The sequence below is a fragment of the Dermacentor albipictus genome, chromosome 1, assembly GCF_038994185.2.
Source record: "Dermacentor albipictus isolate Rhodes 1998 colony chromosome 1, USDA_Dalb.pri_finalv2, whole genome shotgun sequence".
Lineage (NCBI taxonomy): Eukaryota > Metazoa > Arthropoda > Arachnida > Ixodida > Ixodidae > Dermacentor > Dermacentor albipictus.
The window spans coordinates 316,270,434-316,278,431 of NC_091821.1; positions in this window are offsets into that span (position 1 = coordinate 316,270,434).

Below are 7,998 nucleotides of genomic sequence, written 5' to 3' on the forward strand. Positions count from 1 at the left end.
CATAACATAAGACAAGTCATCTCTCGACACTATCTTTGGACGCGTGCATTGGACTTACTGGGGAGCGCATAGAAAGGGCTAAAAGTGCCGATGAATAATTTGCAGAAATAAAGATTTCAGAACACGGGGGGGGGGGGGGGGGGAATATTAGTTTTTATTGAACAATTGATGCGTAATGATTTTAACTACACCACTCTTCCTGTACAACAATGACCTTAGGGGTAGCCCGCCTACACTGTCAACTGAGACGGCCGGTTGGGAGTAGTGGATAAAAACAGGGTAAATATGATAGTCTAAATAAACGACCGTTAAGTCGGTGGCATAAACAGATTTATTGACCAGATCTATTAACACAACCGAAATAAACTCGATTAAACAAAAGAAAGAAAAAATCCTGTGCCATTGCTAGCAATCTCCTTCGGTTACAAGTACTGTCGGCGCCGTCAACGTCGTAGTCACTTACAGTGGCGATAGTCCTGCCGTGTGCTGTGCTCTTCGACGTCATTATCCGCCGGCGCTGCACCTCCGCTGTGCGCCTAGAATGTAACGTAGCGAAAAATGTGTATACCGGCACAGGTATCTGTCCAGAGTGAAGTAGCACGGCATACATAGCAAACTTGCACCGTATATGCCGTGCACATTTGCGTCCTGACCTATAGAGGCGCTTGCTCGGACTGCCAGGCCACCGCTTGTGATGAAACGATGACAGAGTGGTAGGCGATGCAAAGTTACCAGACCAGCTACCGTAGTTAGTTTAGTGTAGGGAGGTATCGTTCATAAAAGGCAGCAGCGAAAGCCATTAGCATAGCGAAAAGCGCAAGGAGCGTAGACGAGCCTGTCTGGAGACGCATGTTCGAAGCAACTCGTCTCGGACGAACGGCCTTCTGTATAGATGGCGCAAACGCACTACTGAGCTCGCCTCTTCCGTGCCCTATAGACAAGTGTACTCGAGACTGTACTCTACTGCGATTGGAAGTCGATGAACAACGCCGTAACCTTAATCTCTTTCACTGGATGGAAGAACGGGAGCAGGAATGGCAGTGAATGCATTGTTCTCGGTGATCTGCGCGCATGGAACAAGAGTTGCAGACCGAGGATCAACAGCGCCGAGGCATTGTAAAAACAAGCTCACTTACCCGCACTGAATGACCACTGCATGTCAAATAGACTAAAAAGCAGAACAGCTTGTATACATATTGACAAATCAACTGGAGCTCTCTGTAGTATGGCTACTGCGCCGCCCAAAACATCTCGGTTTTCACTTTTGGGAACAGTTGTGTTCATTTCACAAATGTTTTAGGAAGGTTGCTTATTGTTGAAAGGAATCGATGAATGAATGTGTCACACGACATCAAATACGTAGGAGCTGCATAGAAAAAACGTTTTTGTCGTGGAATACGAAAATAGCGCTACTGCTTTTTTCACTCGCCAAGCACAGCTTTCCACCGTCTCGGCCCAAGCTGTCCGAGTGGCAGGGCGTGAACGGGTGCCATGCGCGAAGTGCTTATCGGGCTGTCGCAGCGCAAACTCGAGTCCGATCCGGATTTGCGAAGGGGGGCAACCGGCGGCGGGTGAAGCGTATAAACACGGTCGCCCGACAATCGTCGCGAGAAGCGGAAACTGGGACATCCGGTGACCGAGGCGCGCGGCCGTTGCTGCGATAAGCTCGCCCTGGCCCGTGGTGTTATAACGAGTAAGAGCGAGCAAGTGCGAACCAAGCGCGAGAAACGTGGCAGCGCGCGACGCTGCGACACGCGGCCGCGTGGGTGGCGAGGCATGCCGGCCGCTCTCGCCCCGCTGTTGGGCCACGACCCCGTGCGGTGAGAACACGGAAGTGCACTCGGAAGCGCGGTCGTCGAGATGGGATTAGCGGCAGCCGGATAAGGGCCGTCCTAATCAAGCTCCGCCGGCGCCTCCCTAATCAGCTATAGAGAATCGCCGCGGGAAGGACCGCGCTGCTTCTTATATCGCTGCCTTTGTTCGTGCTGCACGCGTTCACCTTGTTTTTCCGTTTCGCTGCCTGACAAAAAAAAAGTAAGCAGGAAAGATGACTGTGAGACAATGGGTGAAAAGAATGACGTTTCCGAGATTTGAGATTTACTGCGACGTCAGTCGTCCATGTTGATCGTCTCGTGCGTGTTTTGTCGAACAGAATTATTCATATGAAACGGACCTACACACTAATATTTAATTTGATACTGTGCTTATGCTGCGTGGCAACGCAAGCGAGTTAAAGAAAGTTATTGATGTTGTTACGCTGTTATTCTTCCACGTGCCTAGAATAATATTTGTTGCACAGAAAGGTGCGCAACATGACTCTGACAGCATTTGTATTCGTAGCCTTAAGGCTAGTTGAGTATTCGTAAAAAAAAAAAAAGCTTCGTTAGTACATGGTCAGTTAGCGAGCGCAATATAAGCATGGAAATTGCAGCATGAATGTGGGGAGGACAATATCGACAGTAGTTTGCTAGCACAAGATCAATATGGTGACTGGTTGTTCCCTGAAAAGATGAACTTCTTGAGCAATAGTTCAACATTTGACAGACGCTTAATCAGGCGAGGTATATTAATATAGATTTTTGCGTCAACAAATGAATTTGTACGGCGGACGTAAACATTATTGGTTATCGGTAGATTATAATTTTTTTCTTCAGCCTGTGCAGCGTTACGCCTCCCTTTGTTTTTTTTCTGTTTTTTGCGCTCATGAGCTCTTGTAACTTATTTTGTGCACTAATGATGCACTTTTATTTTACGTAACGATGTTATATGACATTATGCTCAGCTTTCTGGTAAGTTCTCGGGAGCGTGAGTTCCTATGTGCTGATGTAATTGTTCGTGTAGCTTTTTTTTTGCAGAACTACAGCGCAATAGGAAGCAAGAGTGTGGCTCTATGATTCTATGCACTATATTTTAGGTGACAATGGAACACGTTAAAACATAATATACAGAGTGTGTCTGTAAAGTGTGGTATTTTCGAGCCTCAAATAACGTAAAGCCTCCAAAGTTTAAATTTTTGCACAGAGAGCCAATGTGAGTTGCCCAATGAAATGACGAGTCGATAGTCGAGCCATAGTAAGCATCGGCATTCAGTTTCTCACGAGCAATTGTTTAAACATAGAGCCCACATGTTTCAGGCACTACAGAGGCAAATAACTTAAAACGCACCTAGTTTTCTTAATCATTTAGAATTTCCTTCTAGTTATTTTTAGCGAGCGATTCTGCTTCCTAAATAGAGCAGCGTGCTATTAGTAAGGCAGTCTCATCTGCATATATAACTGCGTGAGCGTGGCTCAAAGACATATGATAATCACTCATGTAGAGAGAAAATGAAATTGGTCAAAGTACTCAACCCTGTGGCAATCTCGCTTCTACCAATTTTCTTGCTGAATCCAGCGACCTCAGGCAAATAGTTGTGAAAAAGGTTTTGAATCGAACTCCCAAAATCTGTAGCGCTCGAGGTTGTACAGCAAAATATCCCGGTTCACCGAGCCGAATACCTTTTATATATCTAAAACCTCTGGGACAATTCGGTTATAATTTCAAGCCCTGTTTGCTGTTTCTGCCACCAAATTTACTACAGTAGCTGTACAGTATCCCTTTCGGAAGCGATCTTCATTCGCACTGTATCTGTTAATAAAAACTGTCATTGTTTTGGCTGTTAGTTTCTCAGAAATAGTGTTTACGCTTGATGAATTGTTATAGGGCTACAAATTACGGGACATTCACCTTTGTGTATTGGTTAAACTGCCCGGACTACACACCTGCCGTGAATGGCTGAAAGGCCATTACTCATAAAGACTTGCATAATGTTTGAGTGTTCTCCTTCAGTATATTGACTGTAATTCCATCATGACCTATTACCTTGTTTTGGGGCATTGGATGTGGAACTAAAATGATTTCAGCTTCTGTAATGTTTTGAAAAACGAAAGTGTCCTTGTTGAGAGCAAGGCATGATAGGTCATGTTCTTTGTCTGTAAAAGCCGCCAACTGTTATCCTGTGGTTACGAAATTATCATAGAATAGTTCTGCAAGTTTCCCTTCGTTACAACCGAAAGCATTAGGTCAAATAAAACTTGTTGTTGTGGTTCTGGTTGTGTTTAGCGCATAGTGAAGGCAGTCGCCTTTATTATGCGCTAAACTTTCTTTGCATTACCATCAGCTTTCACGATACGATTACTGCGATGCTCTCCATTCAACTACCTCATCATCGATAATGATAGATTCCAGGCGTTTTTTGTGCCGTTTTTATAATAGCTGTTATCTTTATATTGCGTTATTTTGGTAGGCCAGCGTTCTGTCAGTCTGACAGCTTGGAGTACCTACCTCGTTCATCTAAGGGTAAATTCGTGGGGACAAGTACGCTGACCTGCGAGATTCGCGCTCTATTTTTAGGCATCTCGATTTTTAGCAACGATGCGAAGTTTGTGTAGGCCACGTTAACATTTTAATCATTGAGGCCTAAAAATTTCGTTTCTTCAATCGCGCTTCCAGCTTTTCGCAATCCCTTTATCAACGGGTGAGGCGTGGTTTGTCTTTCTGTTTGTGAATGAGCCATAGGAACGCAAATTAAAATCAGAAAATGGTCCGAAACGTTCTCGTTATTGCGCTGGCTGTAAAGCACTTGTTCTTAACGTTCGCCAAAATGTGGTCAATTGTTGTAGGTGACTTTGGTGTAAATCTTATCGGTACTTAAGTGTGACTTCCAGCGCGATAAATTAAAAATAAGCGCTGATACTCAACGCATGTTCGTTTGACCGTGCCTATCTGAAAGTCTCCGCACAAAAAGACTTACCTTATGTTCCCTTGCATAATATTGATGAGTGGGCTCTAATTTTTCTAAAGGCAGTTGAATTTTCTCATTTGATGGCCTGCATACGACACCCAGGATGACATTATTTAGCATCTATAAGAACAGCATCTTTAGCGCTCCTACGTGCAAGCTTTTCCAGATTTTTAAAAATTTTATACGATGATGATGATGGTGATGATGATGTTTATCCACCTTTTGAAACGGGGCAGGGACAAATAGTCACTTAGCCTTCCTGGTTAATTCAGGTTTTACTACGTCTATCGCTATCCAGTTTTCTGCTTACCTGATCTCGATTTTAACTTTCGTATATAAAACCACTATCCCTATACTGTACCATTACCTATACTTGCAATGACTCCGCTTCTATCAACCTCTTCACCGCTTTTATTCCACCAGTAATCTAATCGTCTCTTACTTAGCTCGACTGCTGACCAGTAAATCCTTCCACCATCTTTGAATCTCAACGCTTCTAGAAGTTCATCATTCCCTACGGGCATCACTGGTGAATGCCTTGGTGTTCCATTACGATGCGCTAAATCGTTTCCGTGATTTATTTATTTATTTATTTATTTATTTATTTATTTATTTATTTATTTATATTTATTTATTTCAGCCCATACGTCTCTCATTCTCTGACGCATATTTGCTCAGGCATGTTTTTGTCCTCAGGTGGCAAGCTTGGGGTTCAAATAGCAAAACAGCCCCCTTTGCGTTATCATACACATTTTTCCTTCTAATTTCTTTCTTGTCGTTCTTGTAAATCTCCATGGTCCTTTTTTTTTGTTCCAGCCTTTGCATCCAAGTTACGGTAAAGTTTCTCTCACCTTCTATTCTATGACTCTTGGCTGTCCATCTACACTATCAATTACCGTGCACTTGGTTGCCAACCTTCGGTTTATGAAACAAATTGATGGCCACTAGCGTTTATAAATTCATCATATCTTAGACATGTTTAGGATAGCGCTATAACATCATATTTCATAATGTGTCGACTAATTAGAGCTATCAGTTCTTAATAATGTTGGGTTAAGCTTCTCGCGTCACAGTTTAAGAGGCGTAGCGTTGTGGAACTGGTATATCTCAATCGTGTGAGGGGGGCACAACAATATAAGCCATCGCGCAGTTGGTCGCAGTCAATGAATTAGGGAAAATTACGCCGTCTTGGACAGGATTGAATGTGTAGCATTGTGAATTGCGCTCGTGTTTTGCGCTTTCCTAGCCAGTATTTCGGGCTTGGCAAGCTGCCCTTTTCATTCTTTCTGGCAATAGCCACGCCAAGCAACGCTCTGGACTCTGGACAAAAGTGCTCGTCAACGTAGACAGGAATTGTGTCTGCAAACTTTACATTAATAGGTAAAAGCCCGCTTTTTTTTCTTTCTTGCTGCTTGGAGCACTTTATCCCGCGTTAGCCTGCAGACGAAATTTAACGTCTATGCTTTATTGTCTTTCACTGCGTTGTAGGCACGCGATGCACCACGTCTGCATTAGGTGGTGCAGTGTGTGCTCCTACTTTGTCGGCCAATTCTCAGAATCCTCTCAAGCAATGACTAGTTCTGCAATTGTGGAATGCCTTTGATTTGGAAATAATTGTTTGTTGTTCACACTTTAAGCTCACTGCCTTTCTTCTCCGTAGCGGAAAGCCTTACTCTAGTTCTACTTTTAGCTTCCTTGAGGTGGCATGCTCTTTCTTAAACGGAAATAAATTTTTGATGGGTGAAGCCTTACAGAACCATATTATACCATACAGAATCATATTACAGAACCGCTTGGCGTTCCTCGTCATAGACTTAGCCTCTAGAACCTCGTGGAGATGCGGGAGTTAGTGGGAAACGAAGCACAGCAGTTCTTAGGGTGACAGAGAGCTCGACATGGATGCTGGGTTAATCATAGGTGCAGAAACGGACGTCGGTAACGATTGCGAGGACCACACCCCATCACGACGGCGCTAAAGCACTGTACGGCGCCCCTAGAGAAGTTGCATTTATTTTTCAAGGGTGGCCAAGAGAGCGTCAATCTTGAACTATTCGTTCGCTAAGGGAAGCGGCAGCTTGTTAAAGCGAAGGTTTCTTGTCGAAGTCGAGACATTGTTTCGTACTTATCGGGCATCTAGCGTCCAACGTGCTTAACAGGATGGGGGCACAGTTTAGGGACGGTGCAGCGAGAAACTGTTTACGGCTCTACCGTTTCAAGCATAGAGTTGCGTTCCTTTATATTTACTAATGAGGAATAGCCTACAAATCATCGGCGAGGCTCTAAAATGGCCCAATCAAGGAACATATTTCTTTGCAAGAAAATGTATAAGCCGTACTACTCATCATCCTCATCGTCCCCTTCCAACATTAATGCTTCACAGCACATACAACAAGTGTGCAGTGGTGCACCCTTTAAAGGAAAAGAATACACCAGCAGCAATCGAAGATATGTTACACTCAAAGTGCTGAGATGATGTGATTTCAGTCTTTCGTATACATAAAATTGTTGCTTCTTAAGTTGTTGTCAACCTACGATGAACCAAGATCTCAATGCGGGTCCGTCATGGTATCTTGCAATAATTCAGCCGCTGCCTTTTCAGATTTTGTTGTGAGTATATTCGACGAGCATGATCACAACTTAAATAAATTAAAAATAATAATAATCAAATTCTGTGGTTTTAAAAGCAACAACTCTATTGTTATGAGTCCTGCCATAGTGGTTGACTCCGGAACAAGGATCGCCAGCTGACTTTATTTAACGTACCCCCAATGCACGGTACACGGGCGTTTTTTGCATTTCTGCCCCATCGATACGAGGGGGCCACGGCTGTGGCGCCAAAGCCACTACGCCGCCCATAGCGCGGAAATTTAAAGATAACAACAACATTAATGATTTTCCAGCCTTCGCGTAGGGCTTATGGCAAGCTGTAGTGATTTAAATATACAACTACGGCATATTTGCGGAAGTCAACGGGTATGTGCAACCACACAAATTGCATTCTCTGCCAGCGATTTCTTAAAATCCGCACAAACCTATTGGTCTTTAACAACTGCTCCTTCATAACTCACACTCATATAAGGTCACCACAGTCAGTGTCCTTCCCTTTCAGAGTGCAGCTCTTAGGCGCCCGTTCCTGCTGCCAGCGTCGGCGTTGTGCCTCGTAACCGAGCGAACGAACACAACGAAGCATGAAATGGAACGCAGAGGCCAGCGGG